Source organism: Bubalus bubalis, chromosome 1 (assembly GCF_019923935.1).
Source record: "Bubalus bubalis isolate 160015118507 breed Murrah chromosome 1, NDDB_SH_1, whole genome shotgun sequence".
NCBI lineage: Eukaryota > Metazoa > Chordata > Mammalia > Artiodactyla > Bovidae > Bubalus > Bubalus bubalis.
The window spans coordinates 135,871,790-135,891,015 of record NC_059157.1 but is presented as its reverse complement, the minus strand read 5'-3'; the positions used below and the strand labels follow the sequence as shown (position 1 = coordinate 135,891,015).

The 19,226-nt window shown below is 36.8% G+C and overlaps 1 long non-coding RNA gene across 1 annotated transcript; it reads left to right on the top strand.

Moving 5' to 3' along the window:
• Positions 1-17,861: 17,861 nt before the first annotated feature.
• Positions 17,862-18,989, top strand: LOC123334397. Its single transcript, XR_006552166.1, has 2 exons — positions 17,862-18,131; positions 18,356-18,989. It is a non-coding gene; the product is annotated as an uncharacterized LOC123334397 (long non-coding RNA).
• Positions 18,990-19,226: the final 237 nt, after the last annotated feature.

Sequence of the window (19,226 nt, the reverse complement as noted above, 5' to 3'; positions counted from 1 at the left end):
AAATAATTTATATAAATTTAAATATTTATATACTTAAATATTTCTGTAAGCAGAAATTTACATAGAAATAAGAAAACACCACACTTAGGATAATGATTATTTCAATAGAAGGAGGAAAAAGAAAGGATTCAGGAATAAGTACACACGAGTTTAGACTGTATCTACAGTATAACATTGTTTTAAAAGTGTAAAAGAAATACTAAAATAAAGTTGGCATCTTATATGAGTTAGCAAAAGTTTGTAATAGTTTCTTGTATTTTTACTATTCTATTTCTTTACTTTTATCTATACTTGAAATACAACTGATGCTTGAACAATGTGGGGGTTGGGGCACTGCCCTTCCATGCCATTGAAAACCCACATTTAATTCATTGTTAGTCCTGCCTATAAGAGTTTCTCTCTACCTGAGATTCTGCATCCTCAGATTCAGTCAATCAGGCCTCATAGTACTGTAGTATTCATTACTAAAAAAAATCTAGGTATAGGTGGACTCACACAGTTTAAATTCTTGCTGTTCAAGGATCAGCTTTGTTTCATAATTATAAAATACACTCACTGCCTACTTTTCCTGAGTTGAAGATTTGGCAAACATTAATACCTAAAGCTTCACAGAAACAATAAAACACACTAAATGACCAAGAGTCAATGTGTCGAGTACCCTTTTTCCAGAGCCTATATGATTCTACTACAGGAAGTAAGCTACATACTACAACACTGTCTTTAATGGTCCATTTAATTTTTTACATTTTCATCAGTATCAGGTATACTTCTGATATTGACTGCTTGCTGGATCTTTACATGATTGGAAGATATTCCAGAGTCAGTGCAAAGAAATTAGGGGTTTTTGTGTGGAGACAAAAATAAATGGAAGTTTTTCATTCACAATTTCCCTTGTTGTGAGGTAGGTAGCTCCAAGAATACCAAAACATAAAATTTTCATGTTGGCAGCTAAAAAATGTGAAAGTGGTAAAACCAATCTGTAAGTCTCTTCCCACTGCTTCTTTCAAAAGAACAGAGAGAAGGCACCGACCAATTGACTGTTTTTTCAAGGTCTACTGTGAATATCTCAGGTTGTTTGGGTCATTTAGATTAGGACTAGGAGAAAATTAAACTCATTTTAGGGAGACTTTAATCTGCTATAGAGGAACATAAAGACTAAACGATATATCCCAGGCATTGGTTGTTTTTCTCCTCATTTACTCTAATACTATTTCTTTTTTATTTGGGAAAATTTTAATATCCACATTTCAATTAAACGTTTATACTCCCTGCACTAATCGAAATTGAGGGAATCTTGACTATGCTACTGACCATTTTACCTAATGTGGAATAGGCTTATTTACATTTCTTCTATCTCTGCCTCAAATGTTAACTAAAATTCACAAAGGGAGAGTTATACGTGTCTCCATAATACTTTATTTCTCATATACATGATTTTAGCTTTTTTAAAGTCCTATATTTACATAATTCCTAAGATTATGTTCACAAGAACAAAATCATTTTTAAAGCCCTGAACATTCTGCTTTAATAGCTCAGGGGGAAGCATGTTTTCCCAAGTTTCAGTGTGGAGGAGTTGATGATAAATTACATAAAGGGAATAAAAAAGGTTTTAGAGGAGATGAATAACAAGCCTTCACCTCCCAGATGTTAACACCTGTCTTCTGCATAAGCTGATGGGCAAGAACTGTGTCTATTTAGATGACAGGCTTGATGGACGCTCAGGTCTTTGGGACTCTCCATCCAGTCTTAGTCTTTCTGAGGTTATAATGTCGCCTTGCTGGATCAAAAGAAGCTGAACTCAGCTGTGTGGGGGCAGCTCTCCTGAGCATTTCTCCTTTTTGACATAGAAGCTTTGATTCAAGGAGGAAAAAAATGGTACTGTGCACAGGCTTAAGTCAGTTTTTGAACTTTAGCTCTATTTTTCACAAGGCTAAATTTCTCACAAAGTCTGAGGCACAAAGCAGACTACTCCTTTTCTGTTGGGTTGTGCTTTCAGGTTTATTCCCAATTCCCTGGAGTGCACCACTAACAGTAAAGCAACACTGAGGATTCCAGATAAGTGCCAGTTTCCCTGTCATTTGGGTCACTGCTATTACTAAATCTATAAAACTAAAACTTTGTACAAGTGTCTAAATTGTTGTTTTTGTTAGTACTTACAAAACGTTAGTGCTGCCTTGGCCACAGCAGTCAAAATGTGTGTTACTAAGCAGAGAGAAGATCAAAGACATCAACTGAACACCTAAGAGCACTCACTGTGTGTTGCATCACTCAATTTCCATGCAAATACTGCAAACTGTTAGCATCTTTTTATGCAGAGTCCTGTTAAATAACATGGCTAGGGCACACACTCTGTAATATAAAATGTTGATTAAGCATCCAATGATTTCCAACTATAAAATGTTAACTTTTCCATTCTGTTATCCTTTGTGTAGCATTTGGGTATTAATGACTGAGAGAAAAAGCAAAAACATTACGGTCCTTTTTATACATCAATAAAATATGCAATACGCTTCAGATCAGATCAGTCACTCAGTCGTGTCCGACTCTTTGTGACCCCATGAATCGCAGCATGCCAGGCCTCCCTATCCATCACCAACTCCCGGAGTTCAGAGACTCACATCCATTGAGTCAGTGATGCCGTCCAGCCATCTCATCCTCTGTCGTCCCCTTCTCCTCCTGCCTCTAATCCCTCCCAGCATCAAAATCTTTTCCAATGAGTCAACTCTTCGCATGAGGTAGCCAAAGTCCTGGAGTTTCAGCTTTAGCATCATTCCTTCCAAAGAAATCCCAGGGCTGATCTCCTTCAGAATGGACTGGTTGGATCTCCTTGCAGTCCAAGGGACTCTCAAGAGCCTTCTCCTACTCCACAGTTCAAAAGCATCAATTCTTCGGCTCTCAGCCTTCTTCACAGTCCAACTCTCCCATCCATACATGACCACAGGAAAAATACGCTTACCAATATGCTAAACTTACAGTGATTTTTAAGACAGCATTCCATTCTCTCTCAAGAAGGCTTACAATCTAGTTCAAATAAGCAAAGTACAGTATTGGTTGCAGACTTACTTTGGAATTGAAAACAACTCTAAAAGTTAGGTTGATTAAAAACTGTGAATATTTGAACAAAGTGTAAAGCAATCAAAGCACCCAGAATTTGGAGAGCTAAGAGCCTAGGTTCCTGAAAAAAGCCAGCCTCAGAGAAATGAGTTCAATATTCCATATGCAATTTTCCCTCAAGGTATTTGGCAGTTCCCAGCTGTGCATATGCAGTATGAAATGCCAAGATCAGGCAGAAAGCAGCTGCTACAGGGCTATAAAAATAAGCAGAGGTTTCTGTAATTTCACAGTTCTTAGAAGACAAATATTGTAGTTCAAGGTTCACCAAGGAGGAGGGGAATTGACTACAACCCTGGTTGTCTATTAAGATACCTGAAAGATTCCGCCATAGGAATAAAGAGAGTCCTCTCTCTGTAACTGACAGAATAAGAAGCAAGGGATACATTAAAAAGTATGTCTTACGACCATAACAAAGTTAATCAAGAAATAAATGGCAAACAGATAGCTAGATCATCTTAAATGAATAAAATGTAAATATCATCTGAGCCAAAGAAAAATATAAATTGATACTTAGAAAATACTTGGAAAATATAACATATTTCCACTTATAAAATGTGGTGTGTATGTAACCTTAACTACATAAATTTTTAAAAGGAGCAAGGTTGAAAATCAATTATCTAAACTTCCACCTCAAGGAGCAGAAAAACAGTTTTAAAAGAGCAGAAATCAATGAAACAAAAGCAAGACATATAAAATGAAAAAAATTAACAAATGCAAGAATTAGTTACTAAAGGTGAATAAAAGTAATACGTTCCTAACAAACTGATGAAGCATAAAGAGAGAGAACACAAATTACCAAAATCAAGAATGAAAGAGGACACGTTACTAGGTTCTACAAAAATTAAAATGGGATGCCAACAAGCACATGAAAAGATGCTCAATATCTATAATCACCAGAGAAATGTGAATCAAAACCATAATGAGATATCATCTCAGACCTGTCAGCATGGCTATCATAAAAAAGAACACAAACAGCCAATGTTGACAAGGATATGGAGAAAAGAGAACCCTCGTACACTGTTGATAGGAATGCAGATTGGTGCAGCCACAATGGAAGACAGTATGGAGGTTTCACTAAAGCCAAAAATATGACCCAGAAATTCCACTTCTAAGCATATACCCAAAAACAAAAATCAAAAGCACTAATTCAAAAAGATATATGTGCCCAGAATTCATAGAATTATTTTCAAAATAGCTAAGACATGGAAGCAACCTACGTGTACATCAACAGATGAACAGATAAAGAAGATGTGGTATATATATACACACAATGGAATACTATTCAGCTATAAATGAAGATCAAAATCTTGCCATTAGTAGCAACATGGATGGACTTAGAGGACATTATGCTTAGTGAAATAAGTCAGACAATTACTGTACGCTTTCACTTGTATGTGGAATCTTAAAAAAAAAAAAAAACTAGTGAATGTGTAACAAAAAAGAAGCAGACTCACATAGAGCACAAACCACAGGTTACCTATGGGGAGAAGGAAGGAGGGGGAATCTAGGGATGGGGCAGTAGGAAATACGAACCATTCACTTTAAGAAAGGCTCAAGGATGTACTGTATAATATAGGGAATATAGTCAATATTTTGTAATAACTGTAAATGGAGAGTAACCTTTAAAATTATATAAATATTAAAATTTCAAATAAATATTTTGTGGGTAATATGTAGATATGGCAAGATTCATAAAACTGGAAGTTTATGTCTCTCTTCACTAGGGTAAAGAACATGATGGATTTGCAAGTCAAAGATTTCTTAAGGAAAATGCCATGCTTCCATGGTGCCTGTGAATGTGATGATTAAAAGGGTAGGAGAGATAAATAATAAATCACTTTACCTCAAAAAGTATAAAATGGTAATAAAATATATTTTAATAACTGTCAAAAAGAATGATATTGAAATTAATTAATTATTAAGTGGACAAAGTTCAAGGAGAAATAGAAAATCTGATTAGGTCTCTATCTTATAATAAAATTTAATCTGTATTTTAACAACTTATTACAAAGATAACTACAGGTCATTATAACATTACTAGTAAATTCTGTTGAGTATTTAAGGAAATAAGAACAATTTAATACAAAGCATTCTAGAAATTTAAAAAAGATAAAACACTTCCAATTTATTCCAGGAGGCCATCTTAACCTTAATGATAAAGATGAGAAGAATATAAAGAAAAGAAAATCACAGAACAATGACAAATAATGATGCAAAATTGCTAACTGAATATAACAAATTAAGTTCCAATTTACACTCTTGAGGAAACTTCCCTCTGTAACTATTAACAGCTTACTGAAAGATTTTATTAATACCAGCAAAGTAAGTTGGACCCCAAATGTTTCTTTCTTTTTGCATCTATTGAGATGATCATAAGAATTTTCATTTTTAGTCTACTAACATGGTAGATTACATTTATTGACTTGTGAATGTAAAAATAATGTTCTATTTCTGGGATAAAGCACATTCAGTTATGATGTATTATTCTTTTTTATATTGCTGATTCTATTTGTTAAGAAGCTTTGCATCTATGTGTTTGCAGACAATTCTCCATGAGTTTTTCCATACATCTTCTGAGTTCCTCTCTGCAGCTTTCTTCCTTCATGTACTTTACCTTGTGATTTATAGCATCCTTAGCTTCCTCAGATTTCTAGCTCTGCCTCTATTTTGGGACTGTCATCAAGTTCTTCCTGGATTCCCCCATCCTTTTGTAGAAACCTGGAAACTCTCCAGACATTCTGCTGGGGCAAGCATAATGTGGGGATGGGTCAATGTCTTTTAATGATTGATGATCAATGTTTGGAGAGGCATTGTTTTGTATATTTTGTCTTTTTTCTTATTTTAGTTGTTTCAGTTGGGAGAATAACTCCAATTCCTACCATCTATATTGTACTGAAGTAGAATTAGACTTTTATTCCATGTTTAATCTTATTTTTCAAGTAAATCCCCCAAGCTTCCTCTCTCAGCTAAAGACTCCACCATCCGCACAGTTGCTCGTACCAGAAACTTGGTGTTGTCCTTGGTTCTTCCTCTTTGTTTACTTGTATAATCAAAGTCAGTCTTACCAAGTCTTCTCCAAAATATATCAGTAGGGCTTCTCTGGTGGTCCAGGGGTTAAGAATCCACCTGCCAATGCAGGGGTCATGGGTTTGATCCCTGGTCTGGGAAGATCCCACATGCTGAGAGGCAACTAAGCATGTGAGGTGCAAGTACTGAGACCACGTGCCACAGCTACTGAAGCTTGCAAGCTTAGAGACCCCACTCTGCAACAGGAGAAGCCACCACGATGAGAAGACTGAGCACTGAAACAAGGAGTAGCCCCCTTCCCCACAACTAGAGAAAGCCCACACACAGCAGCAAAGACCCAAAGCAGCCATAAGTAAATAAACAAAAATATACCAGCAATATATTGACTTTTGCCATTAATACTGCCACTGCCTCTAGGTCAAGTCACATGTAGGTATGTGAATTTGCATAATATGACCTCTGAAAGGCATCAGTTTTCCAGAATCCATAAAGGAACTATGATAGTTTTAGAAACGCTTCTAAAACCAAAGGTAAATGTAGGAGGTTCTATATTAATGCTGGTCTATCTGACAATGAAAACAAACTTCATAAGAGTAGGAAAAAAAGGAACCTAAATTTTGATAGAAAGGGGAAAGAGAAAAATCAACCATACCTTCTTCTCAATGTATTACTGCAATCTGAACAGAACTATTTGCAAGAATCTAGCTACCAAGAATATTAGTTCAAAAATATTCCCTACCATTCCATCCTCAGTCCCACTCATTGAGAAGACAACAGCTTGAGAAATAGGGGAAAAAATGCTCCTTAACATTTAGGTACAAAAAAATCATTCTGCTACACATAGAATCATCATTTATAGCTGAAAGTTCATAGGCATCTGCAAATTACTTAGTATGCTATTCATTCATTCAATTCAATTAATTCATTCATAGAGTATCTTTTGGCACCTACTATGTTCCAGGATCTTGAGTTCTGGAGTTATGATTATGAATAAGACACAGTCACTGTTCTCAAAGTAGTTTATCTTCTAATAAAGAAAATATATATATGAACACAGAAACAAGAAACCACCTTTGGAAAGCTTATTTTGTAAGGGATAATACATCTTTTCTTTTATTTCATACACAATCTCAAACTTTAAGATTGAAGGTTCAGAACATGAGCAGGTATTTCCACCAAGATCATGTTCTACTACAAAAGAACGTTAAGAACAGCATTTTACCCACTTATACAATCAAAATGGTTCAGATATCACTTATTATTTCTTCATATATCTTGTATTTGGGCCTATGAGTGCTTGTTCTGCTGGAGATAGCAGCTTTTCTCTCTTGGTGATATGTTTAGGAATGGGGGCCTCCCAGGTAGCACTACTGGTAAAGAAGCCACCTGCAATGTAGGGGACAAAATGGATTCAGGTTCAATCCCTTGATCAGGAAGATCCCCTGGAGAAGGGCATGGCAACCCACTCCAGTATTCTTGCCTGGAGAATCCTCATGGACAGAGGAGCCTGGCGGGCTAAAGTCCATAGGGCTGCAAGGAGTTGACACAACTGAAGCAACTGAGCACACATGCATACATGCATAGGAATGGGCTAATGACCCACTTTGTTCATTTTGTGTTAAAGTATTTAATGTAGATATGTGCTAAAGAAAACTAAATTTTAATATATTCTGGGTGTTTATTTTCTGCTTGGTAGTTTTACCTTTCTAATCTGGTAGAATGTCTTCGTGATAATATCCACTAAAAATATCAGAGTACCTACATCAGGCCTTATGCTAAAGATTTAACCTGCAATATCAATTCAGATCAGTTCAGTTCAATCGCTGTCATGTCTGACTCTTTGCGACTCCATGGACTGCAACATGCCAGGATTCCCTGTCCATCACTAACTCCTGGAGCTTACTCAAACTCGTGTCCATTGAGTCAGTGATACCATCCAACCATCTCATCCTCTGTTGTCCCCGTCTCCTCCTTCTCCTGCCTTCAATCTTTCCCAGCATCAGGATTTTTTTTTTTTTCCAATGAGTCAGTTCTTTGCATCAAGTGGCCAAAGTATTGGAGCTTCAGCTTCAACATCAGTCCTTCCAATGAACACCCAGGGTTGATCTCCTTTAGGATGGACTGGTTGGATCTCCTTGCAGTCCAAGGGACTCTCAAGAGTCTTCTCCAACACCACAGTTCAAAAGCATCAATTCTCTGGCACTCAGCTTTCTTTACTGTCCAAATCTCATACCCATACATGACTACTGGAAATGCCATAGCTTTCACTAGAGGGACCTTTGTTGGTAAAGTAATGTCTCTGCTTTTTAATATGCTGTCTAGGTTTGTCATAGCTTTTCTTCCAAGGAGAAAGCATCTTTTTAATTTCAGTATCAACTACGACTGTATTTAATGACTTATTTATTTAAGACACAAATTCTGGAGATAGGCTGTTTGGTATTGTACAAGCTAAAAAAATGTCAAAAAGAGACATTGTTCTTTCTGTCTTTTTATTCCAATTTAGATTTTGGCTTTTACCCACAGGATGTTAAGATAGCCTCTGTACTTCTATTATCAAAATCATTTTTTATTACCCAGCCATAAAAAAGAATGAAATATGCCATTTGCAGCAACAAGGATGGACCTAGAACTATTATACTAAGTGAAGTAAGTCAGAAGAGAAAGACAAATTCAATATGATATCACTTATATGTGAAATCTAAAATATGACACAAATGAACATATCTACAAAACAGAAATAGACTCACAAACATAGCGAACAGACTTATATTTGCCAAGGGGAAGGAAGGTGGGAGAGGGATGGATTGGGAGTTTGGGATAGGAATCATGGAGTAGGGCGAAGGAGATGCCAGGTGAATTATATAAACTTTCCTGGCAACCTTATCTTACCCAATATCTTTCTCTCATATCATTGGCTAAACTGGAGTCACATAGCCACTCATACTTGTAAAAGGACCAAGACAGCCAGGCAGTATCCCTCACTATATCCTTACACAAACTTGGTGATGTGGATTTTCAGGTGTTATAATATTGTTTTCATTATTTTCTGATCTTACAAAGACCAAAATCAAGAAGAATGCCTTAATTATTAAATTTTTAGTTGTATATGTGGCCGGGAAGCAAAGCATGGAAGCAGGTAAGGCTATCTGATCACAGAAACCATGAAGGATTTCTTCTTTAATTTTTTTTGATTGAAAGATAATTGCCTTACAATGTTGTTTTGGTTTCTACCGTACAACAATGCAAATCAGTCATAATTATATATACATTTCCTCCCTCTTGAGCCTCCCTCCCATAGTACTGATGAACTTATTTGCAGGGAAGAAATGGAGATGCAGACATAGAAAATGGACTAGCGGACACAGTATAGGAAGGAGAGAATAAGATGAATTGAAAAAGTAGCACTGACATATACACTATTATGTGTAAAAAAGATACTAGTGGGAAGCTGCTATATAACACAGGGAGTCCAGCCTGGAGCTCTGTGATGACCTAGAGGAGCTTCTTCTTGATTCTGCTTTAAGAAACAGACATGAGAGGAGCTCAATGAGGAAGGATGACTAAACGTAAGGTGTGGTTCTGGATTGAGCATGGGACAGGAAGAGGTCATTAGGCAAAAGCTAGGATCTAAACAAAGTGTGAAATTTAACTGACATTAATGTTTCAGTGTTAGCTAGTTAGTTGTAACCAATATACCATATCAGTGTCAGATGTTAACAGTAGAGGAAACTGAGTATGGGTAAATAAGAACTATTAATTTTCCTGTAAATCAAAAGCTGCTCTAAAAATTAAGTTTATTTAAAAGAAAAAAAAATCAGTCTAATACCTAAAATCATCCACTTGAACTCTTAGAAAAAAATAGCATAATTGAAAGAGGTTATCAATGAGTATAATGAGTATTTATATACTGTTCAAACTTCAAATGTATATATATATATATACATACATATACACACATATATGAATGCACAAATTAGTCTCTGAACACTAAAGATTTAGAAATTCTATAAATTCATATGAAAGCACATCATATTGTATAACCAGGAAAAGACATTTAACATAGTAGAAAAGTCATTTAGTTGAACAGTGATTCCAATTAAATAGAAATTAAAGGCTTAAAAGCAATTACAAAGGGTTTTATAGTCTTCACAAAGTCATGTACTTTTTATTTAATTATGTGGATGCTTTAGTTTAACAAAAATAGATAATAAATTAGATTTAAGTATTCAAGGAAAGGCCAAGCCTCACCTGGCCTCTTGTTGTTAATTGTATATCTACCTCATGGCGTAGTCTATTTAAAAGTGTATTAAAACATTTATTTTCATTAAATTAATATAAAGTGTTCTACAATTAATGTCTTGACACAGTGTCAATGTTGTAAGTAATACTCAAAATATGACTTTCTATATTAGACAGTGAAACAAAAGATGGGGAGAAAACTCAATTTTTGTACCATATTGAAATGCTTGGGAATACTGCTTGGTACTGTCACTCACCAAGTCTCCATTTTTCTCACGTATTAGACATAATCTCCTCCAGGAGATCTTCCTGACCCAAAGATCAAACCTGCATCTCTTATGCTTCCTGCATTGGCAGGTGGGTTCTTTACCACTAGTGCCGTCTGGAAACCCCATTAGACAGAGTACCTAAATAATCAGGTTGTAGTGAGAATGAATGACTTAATACTGTAAAATGTCAGGCATATAGTTTTATCTTTGTGACAGGGCTTGACAACTGCGCTTCTCTTCACAAGTTATCCAGATGACATTATCTTCACTGTGTTAGTGAAAGGGCCTTACTTCCATTAACACAGAAGAGAAAGCAAAGACTTGCATTGCTTAGCACATACACAGGGCAGAGCCTAGAGCTCAATCCTTTAGGACAGAGTTGGCAGCAGGCATCAGCTCAGAGTCCTGCTGCAGGATTGGCATGTAATTATGACAGCCTTTTCCTTCCAAGAGTTTTAGAGCCTGGCAAAGACTGGAGAAGGACAGTCTCAAATCCAAGGGGAAGCAACTGTGTGGAATTAATAAGGAGAGAGTCCAATTCAGGTGGCTCAGTGGTAAAGAATCTGCCTGCCAATGCAGGAGACACAGGAGATTTGTGTTCAATCCCTTAGTTGGGAAGATCTCCTGGAGTAGGAGGCAACCCACTCCAGTATTCTGGCCCAGAGAATTCCATGGACAGAGAAACCTGGCAGGCCACAGTCCATGGGGTCACAAAGAGTCAGACATGGCTGAGCACACACACATCAATAAGGAGAAAAGCCATTGGAAGTACCAAGTGCCTTGGTGGATTCTTTGCAGATGATTCCAGCTTGGAACATCTGCTCTAAATTTTCTACTTTGGTCCACATCTTAGTAGGCAATTTAGATTTGCACAAAAGGAAATGGCAACGCACTCCAATGTTCTTGCCTGGAGAATCCCAGGGACTTGGGAGCCTGGTGGGCTGCACAGTCTATGGGGTTGCAGAGTCAGACACGACTGAAGTGACTTACCAGTAGCAGCAATCATACTTCTAGCCAATTAGTCTGGCAGACTTATTGCTGTGAGACTACTTACCCATTTCGTGGTGAGACACATGACTCCCAGTGCTTTTTCACTGAATAGCTATAATCTTAGGATCTTCAAAATCAGTTTTTTCATTTACTAAAAAAGGTAATAACTTCTACAAGATATGTTTGTCATAATGACAAAATAAAAGAGATAAGTGTAAGGAATGTATCACATCCTTGGGCAATAAGCAAAATAGCTTTATTATTATAATGATCATCAGCAAACTGTAGTAAAATTGGTAAAGCCTGGTGGAGAGGGGACAGACAGCAGAGATTCCTGGGAAGAGAATTTCAGGTATCTGAAATCAAGAAGAGAGCAGCAACAAAGTGCCATATAGACTTAAGAACACAGAGGGTTGGTACTATCAGAGTGCATGGTTGGAGCTGAGAGAGGAAGCAGCTAGTACAAGTCATGTTTGGAAGGATAAGGTGAAGAGTCACACCATAAACTTCACTACATGACACACCACTGGGGTCATCATTTCAAATACCAGAGATTCTGTGATGGATATAACCAGAGCTAAATGCCTGAGTATGTGATAAAAATTAGCCTTTGATATTTTTTTTTTTTAACTTTTGCTTGTGCAGTGTGCATCTTTATTCTCTAAAGTTTCATTTTGGTATGATGGAAATAATCCAAAACTGGATGATGGTGATGGTTGCCAACTCTGTAAATATACTAGAAGCCATTGAATTATATACTTTAAAGGGGTGAAACTTTGATATGTAAATTAAATCTCAACCAAGTTGTAAAGATGTGGAATGGAAAAAAATAACTTCCTGCTAAGTTATTGAGATTTCTGGGAAGCAATATAGAATAATGGAAAATGAGAACTTTATAATCTGAGAAACCAGGACATACATTTTAGACAGCCATTTATAGCTTAGTGACACTACATCTGTGTCACTTAGGAGCTGAGAGACGATGGTGGAAAGTTACTTGACCATTCTCGGATTATTATTCTCATTGCTACAGTGAGGGATAATGCTCTTCTGGCAGTGCCACTGCGAGAATTGCAGGAGAAAACAAGTAGATATACCAGCCTATTATATCCATGATAGTTGCTCAGCAAATCACAGCTATCATTTCAATTTTATTATTATTCTTCAAACAACGGCACTCTGATATATTAAAGTTAATGCAAAGCAGCATGATAAACTTTCATGTTTCTGAGTATATAAACATAAACCAGAGCAAGTCAGCTTTGGGTCAGGTCAGAGCTGGCAGTCTGACCCTAGGGCCATCGTCTCCAAGTCCTGCCCACCAATAACAGCGCCTGTTACTCCTACTCAGACCCGCATATGCACAAACATTAAAAAAAAATCATTTCTTGAATATTTCAGCCAGAGGAATGTGACACTGGACAAAACCTTGTTATTCTCATTCCCTCTACTGCAAACTTGATATTTCTCACAGAAAATATACCTGACAGACTTGCTTTCCAGGTCAGCAGAGACTTCTGTACTCATACAGACGCTGCTGCCTTGCATTATTTATTTCAGGAAGATGAGGCAAAGAAAAAGAAGCAAAATCCAGAAACTGAAATTTCCCATGAAGAACAGAAGCTAGCCACTAAATTCACAGGGCCTACCTGGTACAGGAAAAAAAAAAAAAAAAAAAAAGCCAATTACTGCTGAAATTGAAGAACCTTTTGAAACTAAAAACTGTCAAAAGAGAGCCTGAGATCTTGATTAATTGCTCTATTTACATTTACTCTATAGGCCTGGCTTTTTATAATAAACATGCAGAAATCACCATAATGCAGCAAAAATATTTAAAATTTAATTTTAACTGCCTCTCAAAGCACATGCCAATATTTTAGCATGGCTCTGGTGATATTTTGAAAGGCATTCGAACTATAAGTTATGAGTACCTCTTGCCTACCTGTCATTTTCAAAGAGGTTCTCTACCCTATGCCACACAACCACCTAATAAAGAAGTTATTGTTATCACTGTTTTCACCCACTTTTTGTTAATGAGGAATCAGACTCAAATAGGAAAAGTAACGTATATAAAGTCACACAGCTAATAAGTCACAGAGACAAGACTCCAAAGCCAATATTCTGATTGGTGCTATTTTCCCAGTATAATCTCCAGAGTTATTGAGATTTCACATAACATGGGCACTGAATCTCAATATATGGGATTATAAAATGTAAATATGAGGGGAAATCTATGTTAAAATAGTGGAATAAGCCTGAATATGTATTCTCAGTTTCCCTAACTAAAAAATCATAGCAAGCAAACAAAGGAATCTTTTTTTTTTTTTAATTACCTGGCAGCAACCAAAAAAAGGAATATTGTCATTGCCCCTAAACTTCAAAATTCATAGTCAACTACGGAAAGGATAAGATTTTATATTATTTTATGCAACTAAGGAAAGATAAGATTTTATAAGGGTTTACATGGAGGGAAGAGGAACAACACAACACATGGCAAAATTCCTAAGAACTCTCAGTAAACCTCTCAAATACAAAGAAAGAAATTGTGTGAGTAGTGTCTTTCTTCCAATTCTGGCTGAGGACTGATGGAAACACTAGTTGTGGAAAGTAGATAAATGAGGAAAGTGAACCAAAGGGCTGAAAGTGAACCAGAGAAATAAAACCTCTCGGATCATACAAGGACCTGGAACAACTGGCTGAAATCTACATGTTCCACCATGGGAATGGAAGTTCCAACTTCCCAACCAAAAGGAGTGAAATGTCATATAATATATTTTATAGACTTTCAGAAAAGTGTAGACCAAGGCAATCTGGGTACCTCTGCATCTGTGTTCCCCTCCTCCCCCTGACCATTCTCTAAGCTGCAGAAAAACTTAGAAAGCATAAGACAGGCCCAGTCTTCAAACTTTTGTTGAAGGAGAAAAGACACAATTCTCAAAGACAGTGAGACGCTACACCAGACTGAATAAAAGCCTTGCACAGAACCATCCAAGCAAAAACAAAATGACAGAATTGACATGGCAGCTAAACAAAGGTACTACGGTAAAAGGAAAAGGAAAATCTTTTGTATGATAAATGTCTAACCTAGAAAAAATGAAGCCCCATAGAAAAGAGAAATCACCGAACTACAGAACAAATTTTGGGGAATATAATTTGTACCAACAGGAGCTAAAAAATGATTTTGTATCATGTTTAGAATAAAAGTTTTAAAGGATATGAGGAGTTACAGATCAACTATGTATGTATGATATTGAGGATCCTATCTATTAAAAATTAACATTGAAAAATTATTATTCCAAACAAATAAACATGTCTGCAAACCAACTGATATCACAGAAGAGCTTGAGAAAATTTCAGTGAAAGCACGTAAAAGCAAAGAGAATACATTAACAGATGCAAGTTAATAGACACCAAGGACAAACAAGTACAAGCCAACATAGTAATAAATGGCACCCCAATTAAAATACATAATACCAATATAGGCTTCCCTCTTAAAGAACATTTATAATGAAATTTGAATTTTGAAATATATGAGGCTTGTGGGATACTTGGTATAGGATGTGTAACATCGAGATACATCCTGGTTAAGAATTTTGTGGACAGATGAAGAGTCCTCCATGTATCCGGGGAGAAAAAAAACAAGTCACATACAAGGGTGAGAAATGATAGTTTGACCTCAGACTTGTCTACTATGACACAGTTAAGTCTACAATGAGTAAAAGAAATTATTAACCAATGATATCACACTGAACAGAGCCACTGTACAAATATAAAGGAAACAGGAAAGGCTCTAGAGAAGAGAGTACCCATAAGCCCTCCTTTGAAAAACCACTTGGAAATGAAACATCCAAGAATGAGAAATGTTGGTATACAAAAAATATGATTAAATATAGCTATAATAGGAAGCTACTGTGAGGATATAGTTATAGAATGTTACTTTTGTATACCTGGAACATGTAAAAATTATAACATAACAAATACAATTGGATCTAAGAAGAAAAGAGAATTTTAAAGATCTGCCTTTCATAACAGAGTCAACTGATACAGAATTAAATTGAAGCACAGTTTTGAAAACTTGATTCTAAACTTTTAATGTTCCATAACATTATTTTTTCATATCAGAAGAATCTTTTAAGCCAGGGTCCCCAACCCCCAGGCCACAGACAGGCACCAGTCCTCAGCATGTTAGGAACTGGGCTGCACAGCAGGAAGCGAGCAGCAGACAAATGAAGGAAGCTTCATGTATATTTACAGCTGATCTCTCCACATCTCTCACATTACCACCTGACCTTCAGCTTCCGTCAGATCTGTGGTGGCACTAGATTCTCATGGGAGTGTGAACCCTGTTGTGAACTGCTCATCTGAAAGATCTAGGTTGTGCACTCCCTATGAGAATCATATGCCTGATGATCTGAGGTGGAGCTGAGGCTGTGATGCAAGCACTGGGGAGGGGCTGCAAACACAGATTATTATTAGCAAAGACGTCTGACTGCACAGAGACCATAATAAATTAACTGCTTGCAGACTCATATCAAACAAGCTCAGGACCCCCACTGGTTCTGCATTATGGTGAGTTGCATAATTACTTCATTATATATCACAATGCAATAATAATAGAAATAAAATGCATGGTAAGTGCAAAGTGCTTGAATCATCCTAGAACCACTCCTCCCTCATCCCTGGTCCATGGAAAAGCTGTCTCCCATGAAACTGGTGCCTGGTGCCAGAAAGGTTAAGGACCACTGTCTTAAGCAAGATCTCTTGTGAAGAAAAGTGCATAAATTTCTGCAAGGACTCCATTTACATTGGGGACTTTCTTCTGTAATGTAGAATAATAAAATTCAGTGTCTTAATTAAAATTACATGGCTGTATTTAATAAGTGTTTTTATACTAGTCTTTTCATGATATGTGTGTGTGGGTGTGTGTATCAAAAGGTTTCTGAAACAATGTAGAACAAATACCAACAAAGATTGTTTCTGAGTTCTACGGATTTCTACTTTTTTCTCTTTCCTCATTCTCGTAATGATCCTGCATCATGTTTACAAAAAATAAGGTGATTTTTGGTCATTTTAAACAAATAAAACAAGATGGAAGAGCCCTGCAACTAAAGAATTTTAAATCCAGTGCTTTTAAAAAGATTTTAGCACTTACACAGCAATGCCTGAGGAACAGAAGGTTATCAAGACAAAAAGTGATCTGAATAAGTTAATTTAGACGTTGTTTCTTAGAGATAAATACTAACAATTTCTTTGAGATAAATACTAACTGTTCACAAGTTGCTTCTTGGAGGTAAACACAATTTCTTATGGAAGAAATTAGCCAAGATTGATAGAAGTGAAAATGTTCTGCAAAAATTTCAGGGAAAGTACAAAATATGTTCAATTAAAAAAATTAATAGATTTATCTGGACCAATGATCCTGTACTTAGAATAAGTAAGAAAAAGGAAGAGAAAGGAAAGAGAGAGAGAAAGGGGAGAAGGGGCAGAAGGAAGAGGAGGAATGGCGGAACAGAGTGAGAAGGGAGAGAAGAAGGAAGAAGAGATGGATAAGATAAGCAAAAATTCTATTACGCCCTTATATGTTTTGCCATGTGCTAATTATAGCAATAGTATGCAACTAACACACATACACACACATGATATATTTAAACACAAAGGAGGGTAAAAAAAGGACACAGAGGTTTACAGAGACTAAGTAGCATATCCAAGTGTGTGAGGCTAGTAAATATTACAACCATACCATCTTCCCAGAAAGTACTAGGGTACTTCTAGAATTGCTTCTAAACTGATATGAGACTTTAAAGACTAACCGTATCCACCTACCCCATAATCCCTCCTCACGGATAGTTCAAACTAACAATTCCAAGAACTTAAAAAAGAAAGTAGGGGACTTCTCTGGTGGTCCAGTGGTTACGAATCTGCCCACCAAGGCTGGGAACACAGGGTCAATCTTTAGTGCAGGAAGATCTGACATGCCTCAGAATAACTACTGAAGCCCACACCTCTAGGGCCTGTGAGCCGCAACTATGGAGCCCACAACTACCAAAGCCCATGTGCCTAGAGCCAGTGTTCCACAACAAGAGAAGCCACCGCAATGAGGAGCCAGCACGAGGCAAGAAGAGTAGCCCCCGCTCTGCAATTAGAGAAAGCCTGTGTGCAGCAACGAAGACTCAGTTCACTGTAAATAAACAATTAATAAAAGAAAAAAAAAAGAAAGTAGGACCCATTGACTGGGATTTGTGTACAAGGAAAAATAAAAAGTAGAGATTGATTCAGATTGTCCATGTTTCATTTTCTCCCCTAGGTCAGACGGAAAGCTACTTTCATTATCCAGGTGTTCACTCCCCAGCATGAAGGAGCTGACCAGCTGACTGACCGTCATGAGCCCAACCCAGCAGCTGTTGGGCCTCCACTTTGGTCTATTTTGCTAGTTCTTACACGGCATAATTGGACTCACATTGGGTCAGGAGACATCATCTATGCAAACAAAAGGTATAACCCTAACCCCTGGCCGGGGCCCAGATGCTTATACTCCCCTGCCTACACCAACCAGACCTGCTTCAGTCTGTTCTGTGTTCTCCAAAGCTGTAGCTTCCTATCAGTGCACTTGATGTATAGATTAGTCTATGTTGTGATAATCTTTTAAAGAAACACTCTGCATATTTCCTCTGGGTATTGGTGAGCGTTTCTGACCTCTCCCATCTTCATTTTGCCAGACTGATGGCATCTTTCCCATCTGAAAAGTCACATTAGCAGTAACAGCAGACTGGAGGGCAGCATATCAACAGTTAAATGTTTCCACCAAGATGTGGCACATCTGAGCAAGTCAACTCAGCAGGCCTCATTTCAAGGATAAAGTATAATTTCCCAGAGCAGAACTAAGGATCAAGAATTAGAAGTAAGATCTTCTACAATCAAAATCATTAACTGATTTTTGCTTAAGTCCTAAAGACAGGTGTGGGGGTATACTATTGTTAATTTTGCTATCTTCAGTAAAAAATTAAAAAATATTGAATTTATATAGTTGAGTATTATTAAACTGTACAAAGTTATGTTTTACTGTCAGTATTAAACTAAAGCATGTGCTATCTTGGAACAGAAATGAGTCATTTTTATGCCTTCCTCAAGCAAGTTTACCATAACTTTACTTAAACTTTTTAGTACTGTTTTGAGTATACTTCTATAAATGTCAGTTACCAAAAATGAGTTTCAATGTGAGTGGTTTTAGCTTGTATACAGCAATTCTGGCCTCAACACAAAAGAATAAAAAGGGCAGAAAGAACTCTGATATTTCTGGAAATCATGGACTCTTTTCCTGGGGCATTTGTTCTATATTCATAATAAAAGAAATTTAAAAAGGAAAAGAAGATGAAATTGTAAAGATAGTACGGTAACTTCTCTCTATATAAATACTGACATCTTGCTTCCTTGTTTATTGGTCTTTCTCAGGTAACATCATCACAAATGAGAATTATTGAAATTTAAACAGCTGAAACAAAACACCTAAGGACCAAGCACACACAGGTGGAAGACAGCCACCTGCTTCATGTGTGACTTTCCCCTGTTGTTGTTCAGTCGTTAAGTCAT